Here is a 20,366-nt window from a genome sequence, read left to right as displayed (position 1 = left end):
TCTGGGGTCCCCCACCGGCGCTCCTGGCTCCTCCCTCTTGATCAATGCCCCCCAACAGCATGCCGCTTGCTATGGGTGCACTGGCGCATTCTAACTCCCAAGCCCGGCTCTATGCGTCCATAAGACACAGAGCTGCGGCTCGACCCTGCGATCCACTCTCTCCTCATTGGGTCACCAGAACTAGTGTCCCCATTGGAAGATTTTCCATCTTTTACTTTTCTAGGGACAACCCAAAATTTGAGACTTTTTACTTTCAATGATAATGGTAAACAGGACAAATAGAGTGGGTGAATACCCTTAACATGGGCACAGACAGCAATAAAAAACCGACATGCATCCCTCTCCATGATGTCCAAAATAAAAAAAATAAACATTTTTTTTGCTTGTTGTACTTTAACCCACTTGCAGACCGCCCACCTTACATTTACTGCGGAAGGGTAGCCACTCTGTGCCAGATCATGTACCTATTAAGTGATCAGACAATGCTGGGTCTGGGCGCACACGCCGGCGGCAACCCGGTTCCTTGGTGGTCACACACAGCGGGAGCCCAGCCATGGGTACCACAGACTCGATCTCCACCGTCACCTGTGATTACACAGGACACAGGCAGAACGACAATCTGCCTATGTAAACAAGGTAGGTTATCATTCTGTCAGCGGGGGAAGGTTAAAGCACCTCCCACACAGTGAGTAAGCACTAGCTAGGCACAAAGTTAACCTTTTGATCGTCCCTGATGTTAACCCCTTCTCAGCCAGTATCATTAGTATTTTTAGCACTGATCACTGTATTAGGGTCACTGGTCACCAAAAAGTTTGTTAGTTGTCCTATTTGTCCGCCGCAATATCACAGTCCCACTATAAGTCACTGATCGCTGCCATTACTAGTAATAAATGAATAAATAAAAATATCCCATGGTTTGTAGACACCAACTTTTGCGCAAACAAATCAATTTATGCCTAATCTGGATTTTTTTTTAACAAAAATCTGCAGCAGATACACTGGCCAAAAATCTGCAGCAGATACACTGGCCAAAAATCTGTAGCAGATACACTGGCCAAAATTGATGAAGAAATTTGATTTTTTTACCTTTTTTTTTTTTTTAAATTTGATTTTTTTTTTTACTTTCTGCTATTAAACCTATTTTTTTATTTTCCAAAAAATTGTCAGTCTTTTTTTGCTTATAAAAAACGCAAAAAATAAAAACCGCACAGGTGATCAAATACCACGAAAAGAAAGAACTATTTGTGGGAGAAAAAAAAAAAAAAAAAGAAGGACAAATTAAATGAATGCAGTGCCAGATTGCAAAAATTAGCCTAGTCATAAAGGGGGGGAAATCTTTCAGAAGTCAAGTGGTTAAAATTTCTCTTAAAATCACTTCCCCCCAGCCCCATTAAACAGGGTGGACCAAGGAATCTTCACTGCCGGCTATTGTATTCAGATCGTCAGCTCTTGGGGCTGTCAGAGCACCTAAACGGTGGCTGCCTCTGATTTAATGCAGCCCCTGTCTGGCTTACAATTTTCCACCCGGCTCCTTCGACTTTAACATTGAAGGAGGATGCTGACAGGGCCATCAATGGCTTGATTGTCATCCAGTTTATCAGGAACCGATTGGAATTTGCTCCCAAATCAGCACAAATGAAATGCACTATGCATATCTGCAGCACTAACCAATGCTATATACACAGATTAGGTCATTCTGATGTTCAGCCAAACACTTTGCCAAGTGGTTCTATCTTAAATCTTAATAAGAGATAGGGGAGAACTGGCCAGACACACTAGACATTTGAGATGAATGGTACAATGTAATACAGAATTAAGCAGTGTGCACCATTATGAATTATTGCCCGCAGTCAGCAGTGTTGAAGAGCTCTTACAAAGATGTCAAAGATTAGACGGCACCACAACAGCGAAGTATCCACTGCTCTTTACTTAAAGCGGAGTTACAAATTAAAGTCAGCAGCTACAAATACTGTACCTGCTAACTTTTAAAATGGAAGGACACCTACCTGTCCAGGGATCCTGTGATGTCAGCACCCCAAGCCAATTCATCCATCGGCTTCGGGTGCAGGCATTGCAAGTAAGGGAAACCAGCCTTCAGGCTTCACAGCCAGTTTCCTACTGCGCATGCGCGAGTTCATTTGCACTTTTTCAATGGTCCTGCCATCTTCTGGGGGACACAGATCAGAAGGCAGCGGGGGAGGAGGAAGGGCCAGAAATAACGTAGACCGCAATGCAGCGATCTGACCAGGAAGTGGGAGAGGGTACCGGTCAAAAGCAGGTACCCGCTCCCCCCCCCCCAAAAAAAAAAGTGCCAGATGTGGCAGTGGAGGGTGCGAACGAGCAGGGCTTCCCCTTTTGGGTGGAGCTCCTCTTTAACACTAGCAGAAAGAATATAAATAGACTCAACTGATAGTTAACCCCATGCTGCCACCTCCCAGTGACCCTTTAGGTGTTATTGGCAGGAGGTGGAAGGGGCTCCCCAACTGCGTGATCAAATTAAAGTCAGCAGCTACAAATACTGTACCTGCTAACTTTTAAAATGGAAGGACACCTACCTGTCCAGGGATCCTGTGATGTCAGCACCCCAAGCCAATTCATCCATCGGCTTCGGGTGCAGGCATTGCAAGTAAGGGAAACCAGCCTTCAGGCTTCACAGCCAGTTTCCTACTGCGCATGCGCGAGTTCATTTGCACTTTTTCAATGGTCCTGCCATCTTCTGGGGGACACAGATCAGAAGGCAGCGGGGGAGGAGGAAGGGCCAGAAATAACGTAGACCGCAATGCAGCGATCTGACCAGGAAGTGGGAGAGGGTACCGGTCAAAAGCAGGTACCCGCTCCCCCCCCCCCAAAAAAAAAAGTGCCAGATGTGGCAGTGGAGGGTGCGAACGAGCAGGGCTTCCCCTTTTGGGTGGAGCTCCTCTTTAACACTAGCAGAAAGAATATAAATAGACTCAACTGATAGTTAACCCCATGCTGCCACCTCCCAGTGACCCTTTAGGTGTTATTGGCAGGAGGTGGAAGGGGCTCCCCAACTGCGTGATCTCTGGGATTGGCTGGTACATGATATGCAGCGGTCCTGTTGGCTCCCACTTGCAACAGTGAGTGGGAGAGATCGGTGACAGCTGTCAATGTGCTGGGAGTGCTCAGTGAGCCTCAAAGCCCCTTGGATGTATACCTACAGCAGGTGGGCATTGAGACCCACCAACCCCACTACCACATCTATGCATTACGCCGACAAGAAGAGGTCACACTAGAAGTCCAATAAAGCCTAGGATCAAACTTGCTCTCACCAACTAGCCTGTAAAGGAAAGATGCTTATAGTTACCTTATCTAAGGGCGCTCCCGTCATGTGATCGGGTCCCGGCACTGGCTCCAGGGGAGAGGAGGGACAGCTGACAACAGATCCCAGTCCATATTCCCATTGCACACATTCCTGGAATGAGCTCTTAAGGTGCCCGGCGCTGTAGCGACCACCAGCTGGATACTGGAACACACACGATAAAACGTAAATATTTGCCAGCACGTCAAGGATCTTCAATTACATCCAAACGTTTTTTTATTGAAAAAAGATCACATCACAAACAGTGTAGTGCAACGTTTTGGAGCCATGCAGGACCCCTTCTTCAGGCATAGTAAGTATATGGGTGATATCACAATTCAAGTTCTGCAGCCCTTGTCTGAGATCTCTCCCCCATCCTGAAGCTGGCTGCTGGGGAGATTACATGACCGGACCGCCCTTTGATTAGGTAAGTACAGACATCTTCCCTTTACACACGTCAAATACAAGGTCAACAACAGGCGGAATCCAGCCCACCAGGCCATTCCATGTGGCCCTTGCACCTCTCCTGCAGATGCAGCAAATCCCCCCCATCTGCACCCCTACCTTGTCTCAGCAGTCCGCAGCAGAGAAGGGGACAGAACGCATCCTACATATCCTGTGCCCCCTTTTATCTCAGCCGCCACCATGTCTCAGCAGTTGGCAGCAGAGAGGACGACAGAACTCCTACAGATTCTCCGTGCAACAATCCCTTGTCTTTGCCTCCCCTGGTCTCAGCATTCTGCAGACTTCTGCAGCTGAGTCCATCCCTCCACTGGTCCTCCTCCAGACCCTGCACTTTCTGCATCCCAGCTCCACCCCCAGCTTCTTTTCAGCAGAAGCACAAGGTAAGGGGGTGCACTGTGATGTAAGGGAGGGTGGGGGACACTAAACTTCAGATGGTTAAGGAAATCTGAACATCTGATGTAAGGGGGGTGGGATGCCCTGCACATCTAGTCTTACAGATACAACTGGCCATTTGAGGGCAACCATAATGCTGATGTGGCCCGCTATGAAATTGAGTTTGATAGGCTTAGAATGGGGGTAGGAATAGGTTTTGACCGGACTTCCACTTTTAATGGTTGCAGATTCCCAACTCCTTTAGCAAATCATCCTTATTCTAATGAAGGACTAATGGTGGCCATACATGGAACAATTGTATATTTGATCATATTGTCAATAGATGTACTGGAAATACAACTGGAAAATTGAAAAGCCATACACTTCGTCTCAAATGATCTTCTTTCCTACAATCAGATGCCGCCCCCATCACCAGTGATGGAGATTCAGCAGAGCTCTGGGCCACCAATGGATAAACAAGCAGCCTTTGTAGCAATCCTGTTTCTGGTGACAGAATCGCCTGTGTCTCATTAGTCTCATGCACAAAGGATGTTTTGCTAACTCTCCTAGACTCCTTTCCTCCTGGCAGAAAAATGCTTGATGCTTGTAAACGCGTGTAACACATTTAGGTGAGCCATGTGCTTGGGCGTTAAAGCGTAGTTTTTGTGTTTATTGAAAGTCAGCAGCTACAAAAAGTGTAGCTGCTGATTTTTAATAAACACACACTCACCTGTCTTGGGCCCCTTTCACACATACGGTCCGTTCATTTCATCAGTTCAGTCACGTCAAAATGTATCCGTTTTTCATCCATTTTTTTACATCCACTACCAATGCAAAAACTGATGTAAAATGGACCGTTTGTTTGTTTACATCCGTTTTTTTGAAGGATGAAAAATAGGACAGTCATCCGTTCCAAAAAACGGACATTGACGGAAGCGGATGAAAATGGATGTTAACGGATGATCATCCGTTGTCATCTGTTTTTACATAGAGATGCATTGATGTCCGTTTTTCACCCGTCAACGGATGGATGAAAAAAAACGGACCGTATGTGTGAAAGGGGCCTAACGGTCCAGCGGTGCAGCCAACCAAACCCTCAATTCTCTCCTCTCCTCTCCCTGGCATTACAAGTGTGGGCACCCGGTTGTTTATTTTAGCTATTGGTTTTTACATTGTTATTTTTTTCACATACACTACTGAAAGCGCGAGAGTTTATACACCTATCTGGCTGTGATAGCTTCTGGCCTCACAGGTGGGTGCGCACTGCGCCTCCTGAATGGTCGGTCAACCTTCTGGGACCTATGATGTGTACCAGAAGATTGCAGGGAGGGAGGGAGGGGGAGAGGAGAACTTCTGCTCAGATTGCCTAGGCGATCTGAGTGGAAGTGGGAGCGGGTACCTGTCAAACTAGGTAACCCCCCCAAAAAAAAAAAATGACATGCCAAAAGTGGCATGGGAGGGTGGGGGAATAGGGCGGAGGAGTGCTTAAAGCAGACTTTCCGCTTTTGGGTGGAGCTCACTTTAGTTCACTTCATTGGTCAGAATAATAATTTATTCTAGCGAATGAAATTAATTAACACTCAAGCGTTAAACGCCTCTAGCGATTAGGCCTGTTTACATGCGTTCAAGTAATTGTTCTGCCAAATGCTGCTGTACCTGGAAGCACTGGCTTTGTGTTTTTTTTCTGCCTCTAAACACCTATGATTGCATGGACATAAAGGATAACATGAAGGGCATTTAAAAGGCAGGAAAAAAGGATGCCAGACTCCCCTAGGAACTGCCAAAAAAAAAAAAAACTGTCCAGTGTGCATGAGGCCTTACTGTTCTTGTCCCACCCTAAAGTGATTATAAAGTCTTGGTTTTTTGGGTTAAAAATAACAAACGTGTTCTACTTACCCCCTCTGTGCAGTGGGTTTTGCACAGATCGGCCTCTTCTGGGATCCCTCTTCAGCTCTCCTGGCCCCTACCTCCTGCCAATTTCTTGCTATGGGGGGCACCTGAGCCGAGTCATAGCTCTTTGGTGTCCATTCAGACATGGAGCTCAGGCTATGCCCTGCCCCCTCTCTCTCCTCATTGGCTCACTGACTGATTGACAGCAGCAGTAGCCAGTGGCGCTCTGCTGCTGTCTCAGCCAACGAAGAGGAGAGAGTCTCTTGTGCAACATCACTGGATTGAGAGGGGGCTCAGGTAAGTTTGGGGGGGGGGGGCATCTGCTGCACACATAAGGCTTATCCTAATGCATAGACTGCATTAAGATAAAAAAAAACCTTCTGCTTTTACAATCACTTCAAGCCTAATATACATGGGCCGAATGTCGGGCGGCATCGGCCAGTTCAATAGAAACCGGCTGACATTCAGGCCGTGTGTACAGCAACCGGCTTCTGTCGAATGGTCGTGACCGAAAAAAGGTCTGCCAACTGGCTCCTGATCAGCGCTGTCAGCCAATGGAGTGTTCTGGCGGGAACACAATACCTCAGCAGGGAAGATTGCTGAACTAACATCAGGTTGTTAGTACAGCAACTCCGACCTGAGCGGTCAGTTTTTTTTTTTTTTTGTTTAACCCGCGGGGTAAAGGGAAAAAAAAAATTAAAAAAATAGTGTATACAAGGCTTTACATTGGCCTGCCTTATGTAAACATATGTTCATGCTCGTGTAACAAAAAGAAAACAAACAGGAAGTGCTGTTCTGGCCATGCACTACCATCTTGATACATTGTAAATTAGTTCCATAGAGACTGACAAACATTTATACATCTCTTTTCATAACGTCACTGGATTACTACAGAGGTACCACAATATAAAAGGGTGAAATAAAAGTGCTGGACTGAATCCAAATCCAACAATAGATAAAAATAAAACGGGGATTATTTCGGTAAACACCTTAAGACTCTAGTCTAGAGGAACTGTTTAAGTCCTGGTGTTCTATCTGAGAATATTTACAGAAGGGCAGTACGTTGTTTGTCTTTTGGGACTATTGACCTTTCAGCATGAAGAAACACAATGCTATGCATCACCAATACAATATAGGCTGACACTGTATACTATTTACTATAGAGCTGGGATCAGAACAGAAATTCCTGACAAACTTCTAAAAGACTAAATGTACACAGTCGGTCAGTAAAAACAGGTGGTTTAGCCTTGGTTTTACCACTCGCCAACTGCCTTGCCACAAGTAAACATGGCCAGCGTCTAGGTTAGTACACACTTCTGCGGCAAAAGTTCAACCACATGTTGTGTTCGCCAGGCAATATTACCGCCAATCACAACCCATTCAGGTGAATGGGGCATGTAATGCACACAGATGCAACACGTTGGGATTTCAATGCTTAACGCAGACTTTGAGGAGGTGACATATTGCCTCTTAAAAACGATCCAGCGCAGAACGCTTTTCAGAGGGGTGGCAATTACAGGCTCACGTGTAAACAAACCGTTGCAGTATACATCTGCATATTTCCCAGCAATTTTTCTGTTAAATACAAATCGTCATTAAATCTGGACTCCAAACCCCTGTTTACATTGGCGCGATTTGACAGGTCCAACTGCATGTCAAATCGCAGCCCATTGCCGGCAATTGGAGTGTCCCAATCAGTACGACGCAGACTTTGCTGCACTACTTTTGGTGACTTCAGCGGCGATTTCAATAGACATCTGTGTATGAACCCGCACATGTTCCACCTGTTGGGTCTTTCAAGTCTCCCCCCAAGTTGGACTGAAATGTGGCTTTGATTTCAAAGCCGCGTTCAGTGTGAATGAGGGCTTCGACTTGGTTCACATTACTGCATGTACACATGTGTTTTACCCACTTTCCCATGTGTCGCGTGCAGGCAGGGCTGTTAGAAATCACGGGGCCCCATACAGCCTACATGACAGGGCCCCCCCAGCTGAAAGTGACTGAGGACATAGATTTATCAGTCCCTTATGGGCCATACACACTATAAGATTTTATGAAGACTTTTTCCTTTAGATTTACCAAAACCATATAATGAGGTCAAAACTAAACACTTTCAATTTGTATGCAATCTGGCAGGCCCTTGCACTACATGGAAAAAGGTAAATCTGAAGGAAAATTCAGAAAATCTTATAGTGTGTATGGCCCTTTAGCCTCAGCTGCACAGATGAATGAATAGGAAGTGCTCTGAGGCATCCTGCTCATTCTCAAACTGAGGAATAGTAAACACAGTTTACTATGTTTCAATAATGAATGGACACAGGAGTGATTGGTACCAATCATTCACTGTGTTCATTCAGGAAAGGAAGGGGCAAGTAAATGACATCCCCTGACATTCCCCGCTGCAGGGGAAAGGGGCACATAATGGGGCCCTGAAAGCAAATGGAAGGGGAGCATTTGCTAGAACCAATACTCTTGTGGCACTTTTCCACTGCAAGTACCGGCTAGTACCGGCTCGGCTCTACTCGGCCCGGTTTGCTTTTCCACTGCGGTACCGCATGGTATAGTGTCGGAACGGTTCGGTACGGTACGGTATAGGTTTGCTTTTCCACTAAAGTAGTACTAAAGTTAAGTGGGTGGGATAACAACGGGGTGGGTGTGATTCTCTGACCAATCAGTGGCTAGTAGTGACTGCATGCAAAGGATTGTGGGATATGGTACCAGTTTGGTACCTGTTGGAACCACAATCGAGTAGGTACTGTTTTTTCAGAGCCGTACCGTACCGTACCGTTCGGTTCCATGCAGTGGAAAAGCAAACCTATACCGTACCGTACCGTACCGAACCGTACCGACGCTATACCATGTGGTACCGCAGTGGAAAAGCACAAAAGCGTGCCGAGCCGGTACGGTTCTATGCAGTGGAAAAGCGCCATTGCAGTGCAGCTGAAGGGAGGGAGAGGAGGAGAAGCTGGCAGGGCTGCAGTGGGAGACCAAAGAACATCAGTGTCTGCAAAAGGACAGTACAGCTGGCCCTCCTGCTTAGCAGGTACCTGGGCCCCACTTTTGAAGTGATGGGGCCTAGGCCCAGTACAAGAGTGCTGTCTGTACTGCCTTATCAGCGGCCCTGCGCGCAGGTCAGCCTATTCATTTCAGTGGGCTGACCTACCTGCGGGAAACACAAGGATAGAAGTCCCTGACCCTTTTGTAAAATTGCACCACACTGAACTGCATGCTGTTGCACCATGCGCAAAACCATGCACATTAGACCAGATTTCTCCCCATTTCACCATGTGACCCCATGAAGAAAAAAAAAAAAAAAAACCCTGTTATGTGGCTGGTATGTGTTGCAGTTTAATATAAAAAGGAACCCGTGGGTCAATTCACATCTATGCATGTACGTTACCGTGCACAATGCGTCAGCTGAGCAGCACTGAATCAAGGAGCTGCAATTACTTTTTGGGTGTTCTGACAGCTGCTGGGGCTGGCTGTCAGAATTCAATATCCTGCAGGGGAGATGCCTCCATCCACTCTGGTTAGCCTGGATGGAGAAATCGGTTTTATAAGCTATACAATCTGATTTTACAACTTCCTTTAAAAGCATAGGTTCACCTTTGAAAACAGGTTACATGTTCCACCTGTTTAGCGGCTTGGCGATCCAAGCTCTTGCTGTGACAGCAGTAAGGGGAGAACTTCCCTGTACCAGCAGTCACTTTTTTATAAAAGAGCATGGCCATGCGAGGCTCCGCCCACATGGCCTCAGCATTTATTTACAGAGTTCTGTGAATGAATGTACTACAACTACCAACAGCCTTTGAGGCTGTCGGCTTGTAGTTCTCAATAAACTACTAGGGCACTGTTGAGCACTCTGGTAGTTCATGGAGTCTTCCTGTCAGTGTGAAACTGCCTGCCCCTATGAGGTGCAAGCAGACAACTTACACCGACAGTCTGCAGGGGTCCTGCATCGCACTAGCGATCTGCTGATCGGAGTCGCACCAACTGGGACAGTGCCAGTAATAGGCGATTTGCCATGTCAAATCGCGGCGATATGAAAAAAAAATAATAATAATGAAATAGTAGATGTACATTTTTTTACCTGCAAAAATGATCATTATTAATTTTCTTAAAAGGTGAACTTCTCCTTTATATCCACCAACAAGTATGTAGCACAAGAACCTGCCTGATTTGATACCAATTGCATCACTAATTGCATAACCGGTTTAGGTTAGACCTGATATTACATAACTTTGGTAAAGCTAAAGACTGTATAGAGATTGCACAATCTGATTTCTGTCATATCCCAGGGGCTGAACGAAACAAAGCTATATGTGTATGGATAGCTATACAATCTGATTGTACAATCTCCTTTAGATTTCTGAACTATGCAGTGCAAGGGCCCGATTGTACAGTTTAAGTAGGCCCCCATATTACATAACTTTGATAAATCTAAAGTTGATTGTAATGGGTGCATTTTAGGGCAGGCCATACATGATTCATTTTTTTGTTCAACTAGCGAGTTAAATGAAAATAAATAAAAATTATGAGCCGATTCCCACTTCCACATATTTGATGTGGATGGGGGGATTCCTTCTCGCAGAGCTATTGTATTTTGCCAGTAGGAAACCTTCCCTGACGGCAGAATACAATGATCAGCGTTGCCAGCTTTAGCCAGCGGCAGTGATTGTTCGGGAAAACCCAACAGGCTGGTTGACTGATAGATTAACTCGTATGCAACCAGCTAGCCCATCAATGGATTAAAGTTTGTCCAGTCCATGCTGAACTGGCCCAATTTCATTCCATGTATGGCCGGCTTAAACTTTACCTAAGGGCAAAACTTTTTTTTTTTTTTTAAGTTTTAGATAGAGGAGATGGATTAGAACACCTGTCAGTTTTTATTGCTGCCAGTGTCCCCCTTAGGAGTAAACAATGTTTCATATTTATCATTAAAAGTGAAAGGAAAAGAAAATCCCAAATTTTGGGTTGTCCCCAGAAAAGTAATAGAGTTTAAATCTTCCATCTGGGGGTCCCCAAGGAATTCCCTTAAATTGTAGGGATTTCCGCACTTCCTGTTTTGCTTATGGGGACAGGAAGTGAAGGGAAATCTCTGCAATAGGGTACCGATGCAGAAAAAAAAAATCTGACATGGGTTATAACCCTCCCTTAAAGGGGTTATAAAGGCAGAAGGTTTATTTATCTTTATGCATTCTATGCATGAAGATAAAAAGCCTTCTGTGTGCAGCACCCCCCCCCCCCAATACTTACCTGAGCCCATCTCTATCCGGCGATGTTGCAGGAGTGTTTCGGCAGCTCGAGACCCTCCCTCCTAATTGGCTGAGGCAGCAGCGCGGCACCATTGGCTCCCGCTGCTGTCAAATTCAGTGCACCAATCAGGAGAGAGGGGTGGGGCCGGACCACAGCTCCCTGTCTGAAATGACACAGGGAGCTGTGACTTGGCTCTGGTGCCCCATTGCAAGCTGCTTGCTGTGGGGGGACTCAAGAGGGACCCGAGAAGAGGAGAATCCGTGCCGCTCTGTGCAAAGCCAACTATATAGAGCAGGTAGGCATGTTATTTTTAACAAAAAAAAAAAAAAAAAAAAAAAAAAAAAAACCACACAACATACATGAGACTTTACAATCACTTTAAAAGAGAAGTTTGGAAATCTTTTTAGAAATACTTACCTAGGTGAATGCAGCATCGCTAGGATATTGCTTCTGTCCCGTCCCTGGATCTAAAACTGAGAACTGAGCAATCAAACACTGCTGATCGCTCAGTTCTCAGAGCTCCATAAGCAGAGAGCCACCGCTCTCTGCTCTCCCCCCCCCCCCTGCGCTCACTGGAGTGCTGGGCCGTGGAAGGGGCAGTATCAGCCTGGACCGGCTCTGAGAGGTCAGCCAACAGCGGGCTTTAGCCCGCTGTCTGCTGAAACTAGGTCACAAGAGTGCAGAGGGAACGGCACTCCTGTGATTCACAGAAGTACAGCCAAATGAGCTTTGGCTGTACTTCTTTAATTCTGTTGCTTTTTCCAGCAACGCATGTAAATAATAAATATTTCATACACCATTCAGGCCCCGTTCACATAGGGGCGATCCGACTTCGGGTGGCGACCTCCGAAGTCGCGGTGCGAGCAGCGCGCCACGACCTTGGAGCGGCCGCCACGGACTTCATAACATTAAAGTCTATGGCGGTCGCCTCCGGGTCGCCCCAAAGAAGCTCCGGACCCTTTTTCTAAGTCGGAGCGACTTGTGTCGCTCCTATTAGAACGGGTCCGCAGCTTCCCTATGGAAGGTGACCTACGGCGACCAGGTCGCCTCACAGGTCGCCTTAGTGTGAACGGGGGCTTAAAGTGTAAAACCCACTGATTACCAGTTTCTGCAGTTACTTAGCACACTACAAGCGAAGCTACCTTAGAGAAATCCACAATACTGGTTGTTTATATGTTTAAGTGGAATGAAGGTGCAGTTCTATCAGCAGACACATATAAAAAGCTGAACTTTGACACAGCCTTGAGTGCTTGCTTCGCCTGAGCAAAGGAGAAAACATTTAATCTGCTCATTATCAATGACCTTCATCAAACATGGCATTCATCGTGACATCTATATAATCCTTACCATTCTAAGCTCTTGTGAGCAGAGTCCTCCTAATAGCAGCCATACCAGCTTCAATAAAATGATTGATACAAATCCGATAGTTATTGATCTATAGTCGACAACCTATTTACTTAACATGCCACACACAGCAAAGTGGATTTGGATCAGAATTTAAGATCCATTGGCAATTTACAATTGTAAATGATCAATTACTTCTCTTTTTTAACCATGTAGCCCTCATTCACATTAAATGCGGGTTTGTAATCGTGCGAGTCCCAGTTGAACTCACATGATTTCAAACCCGCATTTCAGTGGGAGTTCAGGGGGTGATTTGAAAGACATCTTTGCGGGTTCATGCACAGATGTCTATCGAAATCGCCCCTGAAGTCACCAAAAGTAGTGCAGCAACTACTTTTGGAAATCGATGCGGTCACCGCAAAGTCGGCGTCGCACCGATTGGGACAGTGCCATTTCCGTCAGTAGGCGATTCGGCATGTCAAATTGTGGAGATGTGAATGGCGGAGTAGTCCCATAATCAGATTAATCAAAATACAATCACATTCATTAACAAAACAGCTTAGTTGTGCCAACTGAAGCAAAACAACTGACAACCTTCCTCCCTGGCACATTGCCTCAGTTTAATTGAAGAATCAAATCAAAATGGGGTCTAAATTGATGGGAAGGGAAGTTATGACTATTTGTGGATTCAAAAGTTTTGAGCACAAATCAACCGAATAAAAAAAAAAAAAAAAAAAAAAAAAAAAAAAAAATATATATATATATATATATATATATATATATATATATATATATATATATATATATATATATATATATATATATATATATATATATATATATATATATATATATATATATATATATATATATATATATACACACACACTATCTCACAAAAGTAAGTACACCCCTCCTTACATCTTTGTAAATATTTTATATTCCATGGCGAAGGTTGCTAAATGGTAGCTAGCCATGTGACTGCCTTATTTACCAACACATGAAAGGGAGGAGTTATTGCTCACCTCCTGCTCTCAATGCGGAAGAGGGTTTGTGTATTTGTCTGCTGGTCACAGTACAGCTTGGCTTGTTTACAGGACTTTGCTCTTCCTGCATTCTATTATGTCCTTGGTGCAGAGGATAACATACATGGCTGGCGGGGCAGGTCGGCTGGTAATCCCCCCTCGTGGGATAAAAAAAAATAGAACTGTGATCTTTATATGTACATACCATGTACACCCAGGAGGGACATTCGCTACAAAGTAATGAGTGTAAAAGCTTGTATAACAGTGTAAATTTGCTGTCCCCTCAAAATAACTCAACACAAAGCCATTAATCTCTAAACCGCTGGCAACAAAAGTGAGTACACCCCTAGATGGAAATGTCCAAATTGTGCCCAAAATGTCAATATTTTGTGAGGCCACCATTATTTTCCAGCACTGCCTTAACCCTCTTGGGCATGGAGTTCACCAGAGCTTCACAGGTTGCCACTGGAGTCCTGTTCCACTCCTCCATGACATCACAGAGCTGGTGGATGTTGGAGACCTTGTTCTCCTCCACCATCCATTTAAGGATGCCCCATAGATGCTCAATAGTGTTTAGGTCTGGAGACATGCTTGGCCAGTCCATCACCTTTACCCTCAGCTTCTTTAGCAAGGCAGTGGTCATCTTGGAGGTGTGTTTGGGGTCGTTATGTTGGAATACTGGCCTACGACCCAGACTCCGAAGGGAGGGGATCATGCTCTGCTTCAGCATGTCACAGTACATGTTGGCATTCATGGTTCCCTCAATGAACGGTAGCTCCCCAGTGCTGGCAGCACTCATGCAGCCCCAGACCATGACACTCCCACCACCATGCTTGACTGTAGGCAAGACACACTTGTCTTTGTACTCCTCACCTGGTTGCCACCACACACGCTTGACACCATCTGAACCAAATAAGTTTATCTTGGTCTCGTCAGACCACAGGACATGGTTCTAGTAATCCATGTCCTAAAGCCCCGTACACACGTACTAATCGTCGGCCGATCGTCAGCCTGGTCTTTTGTCCAGGGCTGTCGTGTCTGTTGAAAACTGCAAAAGACTGCACACGAATTTTGTCAGCCAACAACAGCCGACTGCAGAAGTGATGTCATGTGATGGTTAACTTTCCTTGTCTTTTTTCTTTTCTGAGCATGCCCAGTCTTGCTAATCTGCTGTCTGTCAGCCGAAATCTGTACTGACTGAGGAACAATCGGCCGTTCTGGTGACGGCCAACAAATATTTTAAAGTCTGCACGACAGATTCTGTTCGGCCGAAAATGCGCTGTCGGCTGTCGGAAGCATCATACTAACAAGCCTACAATCGGCCGATCGGTCGGCGGCTGAATATTTACGGCCGACGATCAGTACGTGTGTACGGGGCTTTAGTCTGCTTGTCTTCAGCAAACTGTTTGCAGGCTTTCTTGTGCATCATCTTTAGAAGAGGCTTCCTTCTCGGACGACAGCCACTTAGACCAATTTGATGCAGTGTGCTGCGTATGGTCTGAGCACTGACAGGCTGACCCCCCACCCCTTCAACCTCTGCAGCAATGCTGGCAGCACTCATACATCGATTTCCCAAAGACAACCTCTGGATAGGACGCTGAGCACACTCACTCAACTTCTTTGGTCGACCATGGCGAGGTCTGTTCTGAGTGGAGCCTGTTCTGAGTGGAACCTGTCCTGTTAAACCGCTGTATGGTCTTGGCCACCGTGCTGCAGCTCCATTTCAGGGCCCTGGCAATCTTCCTATAGCCTAGGCCATCTTTATGTAGAGCAACAATTCTTTTCTTTCAGACTCAGAGAGTTCTTTGCCATGAGGTGCCATGTTGAACTTCCAGTGACCAGTATGAGAGAGTGAGAGCCATAACACAAAATTTAACACACCTGCTCCCCATTTACACCTGAGACCTTGTAACACTAACGAGTCACATGACACCGGGGAGGGACGATGGCTAATCCCAATTTGGACATTTATACTTAGGGGTGTACTCACTTTCGTTGCCAGCGGTTTAGACATTAATGGCTGTGTGTTGAGTTATTTTGAGGGGACAGCAAGTTCAAAGTTATACAATCTGTACACTTACTACTTTACATTGTAGCAAAGTGTCATTTCTTCAGTGTTGTCGCATGAAAAGATATAATAAAATAATTACAAAAATGTGGGAGGGGTGTACTCACTTTTGTTTGATATTGTATATTACACACAATATATTTATTGCACTGTATAACCTAAGGAGAATAAACCCCAAGTACTAGCATTGCTTCTATAAGTGAATGTCCCTTCTGGGTGTACATATAAAGATCACAGTTCTATTTTTGTATCCCACAAAGGGGGGGGGGGGGGGGATTACCAGCAGACCTGCCCCGCCAGCCATGTATGTTATCCTCTGCACCAAGGACATAATAGAATGCAGGAAGAGCAAAGTCCTGTAAACAAGCCAAGCTGTACTGTGACCAGCAGACAAATACACAAACCCTCTTCCGCATTGAGAGCAGAGCAGGAGGTGAGGAATAACTCCTCCCTTTCATGTGTTGGTAAATAAGGCAGTCACATGGCTAGCTACCATTTAGCAACCTTCGCCATAGAGCCTGTCTTTTATAAATAAGCCCTGAATCTACAGGGCAAGGCGACCAGCTTATCACTTGTCAACTATACAGTACAGAGACTGGGCTTACCCTCCCACAACCCAAAAAGAACCAACAAATATACCGGTATGTTATAATCAGATTGCACGCCTCATTAAATAAAACTGGAGCAGACACAATCTGAAACGGCTGTGCATAGTAACCAATCGGCTTCTAGCTTCAGCATGTTCAGTTAGGCTTTGAAAAATGAAAGATAGAAGCTGACTGGTTGCCATGAACAATTGCTCCACTCTGAGTGAATTCCATCTGTATGAATTTATCATCATCCAAGGTGGTCATAATCTTTTACTGCTCTGTATGAGCAGGCCAATCTGAATGACAAGAAACTTTTCTCTGGATGATTCCCCGAGCTCCAATCGCCTGCTGTCATCCTTGTCCCCCAGCTCCAATCGCCTGATGTCATCCACATCCCCGAGCTCCAATCGCCTGCAGTCATCCTCGTCTCCCAGCTCCAATCGCCTGCTGTCATCCTCATCCCCCAGCTCCAATCGCCTGATGTCATCCTCGTCCCCCAGCTCCAATCGCCTGCTGTCATCCTCGTCCCCCAGCTCCAATCGCCTGCTGTCATCCTCGTCCCCCAGCTCCAATCGCCTGCTGTCATCCTCGTCCCCCAGCTCCAATCGCCTGCTGTCATCCTCGTCCCCCAGCTCCAATCGCCTGCTGTCATCCTCGTCCCCCAGCTCCAATCGCCTGATGTCATCCTCGTCCCCCAGCTCCAATCGCCTGATGTCATCCTCGTCCCCCAGCTCCAATCGTCTGATGTCATCCTCATCCCCCAGCTCCAATCGCCTACTGTCATCCTCGTCCCCCAGCTCCAATCGCCTGATGTCATCCCCATCCCCGAGCTCCAATCGCCTACTGTCATCCTCGTCCCCCAGCTCCAATCGCCTACTGTCATCCTCGTCCCCCAGCTCCAATCGCCTACTGTCATCCTCGTCCCCCAGCTCCAATCGCCTACTGTCATCCTCGTCCCCCAGCTCCAATCGCCTGCTGTCATCCCAATCCTCTAATCGCCTGCTGTCATCCTCGTCCCCCAGCTCCAATCGCCTACTGTCATCCTCGTCCCCCAGCTCCAATCGCCTGCTGTCATCCCAATCCTCTAATCGCCTGCTGTCATCCTCATCCCCCAGCTCCAATCGTCCTCATCCCCCAGCTCCAATCGCCTGCTGTCATCCCAATCCTCCAAACGCCTGCTGTCATCCTCATCCCCCAGCTCCAGATCAGGTACACAGCAGTGTCGATGTATGTGCTTGCTCCCCACTTACAGGTCTGGCCTCCCTCCGATCTGTCATCTGCATAGATGTAAAAACCAACAAGAGTGCACAGAGTGATGAGGAAGAGAAGCTGACAACACACTGACTCCTACAACTGCGTCAGCACTAGCACAACACTGCTCTCTGCATGTCTAGCACGATCGCTCTTTAGCAGTACAGGCAGCCAGGTGAGGGCAGCACTAGGAGCACCCCGTTGTGCACACACCACCACCCTGACACTGGGCACCTAGGACATGGAGCTCCATGCAGGGGACACACCAGCTTGCCATGACATTGTACTCCGCAGAGGCCACACACACATAAACATAAGTCCTGGTGACACCCCCCCAGCTGGCTGTCAGCGGGTGACCCCCTGTCCTGCACTGTGTATGACAGTAGCCCTCATACATCGGGGACATACACCCACACACAGCCAATGTCACTTACTGAGAATGGAGTGTCCCGGCTACAAATGCTCAGGAGTCCCTCTCCAGCCAGATCTGCATTTCAGCTCTATGCAGTTTAATAGAGGAACAACCGAAGCAGCTCTCTAATAAGTGACACCTTGATCCACCTATACGTAGGAGCTAGCGCCTAGCAACACTGCAGACATTGGCTGCGGCTAGACACGGCCCATTTTCTTCCCATTGCACAGTCATAGCGCACATCCCCCGCATCCCTACAGGCGTGTGCACTCCTTGTACGTGGCCGCTAGGTGGCGCTGTGCCTGGACTCTGCTCATGGATGTCACATTGTAGCACAAAGCTGTCAGCTGGCCCTGATCTAGTGAGCAGAATGCACAGCTGCTGCACAATCTTCCTGGACACTTCTACATTCTCATAGCTTGCTATGGAGAGCTCTGGGCGAATGCTGGCCATACACAGCCCAGATTCCTAAGAACTGGGCACAGATCACCCTGTTGGCACCTCCTGGCTTGACAAACTTTGAGAAATCAAAGAAGCTGGGCAGAAAAAAGTTGCTTGAACACTAACTTCAGCCAATCAACTGCAGGCAATATTCAGATGTTCTGACAGCCAAAGCTTGTCAGATAACAATCGCCTGCAGTGGGAGATTCATACTTCCACCCCCTTTTAACATCAGGCCACTTTGACATGTCAAATCGGAGCCTATTGCCGGCAATGGCACCATCCAAATTAATGAGACGCCGACTTTGCGGCGACACACCAATTTCCAAAAGTAGTTTCTGTACTACTTTTAGTGACTTCTGTGGGCGATTTCCATAAACATCTGTGCAGGAACCCGCACAGATGTCTGTCAAATCGCCCCTAAACTCGCACTGACATCTGGGTTTAAAATCGTGCGAGTTCGGCTGAACTCACACAATTTTAAACCTGCCCTCAATGTAAACCTACGCCAGTGATGGCAAACCTTGGCACCCCAGATGTTTTGCAACTACATTTCATACGATGCTCTGCTACACTGCAGAGTGCATGAGCATCATGGGAAATGTAGTTCCAAAACATTTAGGGTGCCAAGGTTTGCCATCATTGACCCAGGCTCTATCCTGTTTAGCGTGGATGGGCAACCTATGGATTTCTATCGGTCAGTCCATCTTTACATGGGTGACAGACTTAAAGTGGTTGTAAACCCCCAGGTAGTGTTTGTACCTATAGATAAGTCTATGATAAGGCTTACCTATAGGTACTGTAAGGCTCCGTTCACATGTCAGCGTATGGATCGCGGGCAGAACCGCCGCGGTTCCGCCCGCGGACCGGAGATAATTGCAAATCGCGGGACGCCTGTGCGTTGCCCGTTGAATTGCAATAGCCCCCCAAACGCTGAGCGATGTTGCCGCGATTTCCGCCTGGCGAATCGCGGTAACATCGCGCAAAAAAAATCGTGGGACGCAATACGCTCCAAAGAAGCTCTTGTACTTTTTTGGGCGTAATGCGTCCCGCGATTTTTTTGCGCGATGTTACCGCGATTCGGCAGGCAGAAATCGCGGCAACATCACTCAGCGTTTTTTGGGGGCTATTGCAAATCACTGGGCAACGCACAGGCGTCCCGCGATTTGCAATAATCTCCGGATCGCGGGCGGAACCGCGGCGGTTCTGCCCGCGATCCATATGCTGACATGTGAACGGAGCCTAAATATCTCCTAAACATGTACCATTTAGGAGATATTTACATTGCATGCAGCCGATGACGTCATCGGCGCATGCGCTCTGAAGAAACGGCCGCCCGTGCTGTTCCTTCAGAGCCCTGTGGCATGAACAGAGGTTTCCACACACATGCACAGGAGTGATGTCATCGCAGCTCTGGCCAATCAGATGGCCGGATGACGTGAACCCGGAAGTAGGACAGCTGAACATGTTGGCCGTGTTACGGGTGAGGGGGCAGCACTGTGGGGGCTTCGTTCTAAGGTATTTCATAATGAGCTAGTATGCGATGCATACTAGCTCATTATGCTTTTGTCTTTCAGGTTTTTTTTTTTTATTTTTTTTTGGAGGTTTACAACCTCTGTAAGGGTGGAGTTAGCCGTTCACTACTTCCAGTCAGGGCCTTTTCTGGCACTGGTCGGGGGCGGCAGGGGCAGCATGTAGAAAAATCACTGTCCTCCTGTAGCTGTAGGAGGAAAATGGAGGAGATTGGTTCCTCTGTTTGCTGCCCCCGCCACTCATCCTATCCAGTTCACATATGTTCTGCTGTCTCTGGGCCCCTGTGTGCTCCCCTGGTCCCCCCCCCCTCACTGTGCTGCCCCCCCCCCCTCACTGTGCTCCCTTCCCTCTCCTACCAGCAGCTGCAGGGGAGGTGTCACAAAAGAATACCAGGTAGGGG

At 46.9% G+C, this 20,366-nt stretch overlaps 1 protein-coding gene across 1 annotated transcript in view; it reads right to left on the bottom strand.

Annotated features, from left to right (window-relative positions):
- The window catches only part of YPEL2 (yippee like 2), a 117,581-nt gene extending 99,418 nt beyond the window's left edge, over positions 1-18,163 (bottom strand). The window contains exon 1 of the mRNA XM_082248524.1: positions 18,015-18,163. The gene's annotated coding sequence lies outside the window, so the exon portion shown is untranslated. The remainder of the gene's footprint in view (positions 1-18,014) is intronic.
- Between the last annotated feature and the right edge of the window lie 2,203 nt (positions 18,164-20,366).

Source organism: Pelophylax lessonae (genome assembly GCF_965119305.1).
Source record: "Pelophylax lessonae genome assembly, chromosome: 2".
In the NCBI taxonomy this organism is placed as follows: domain Eukaryota; kingdom Metazoa; phylum Chordata; class Amphibia; order Anura; family Ranidae; genus Pelophylax; species Pelophylax lessonae.
Note: the sequence above shows the minus strand (reverse complement) of the source record. Positions and strands in the feature narration are given on the sequence as shown.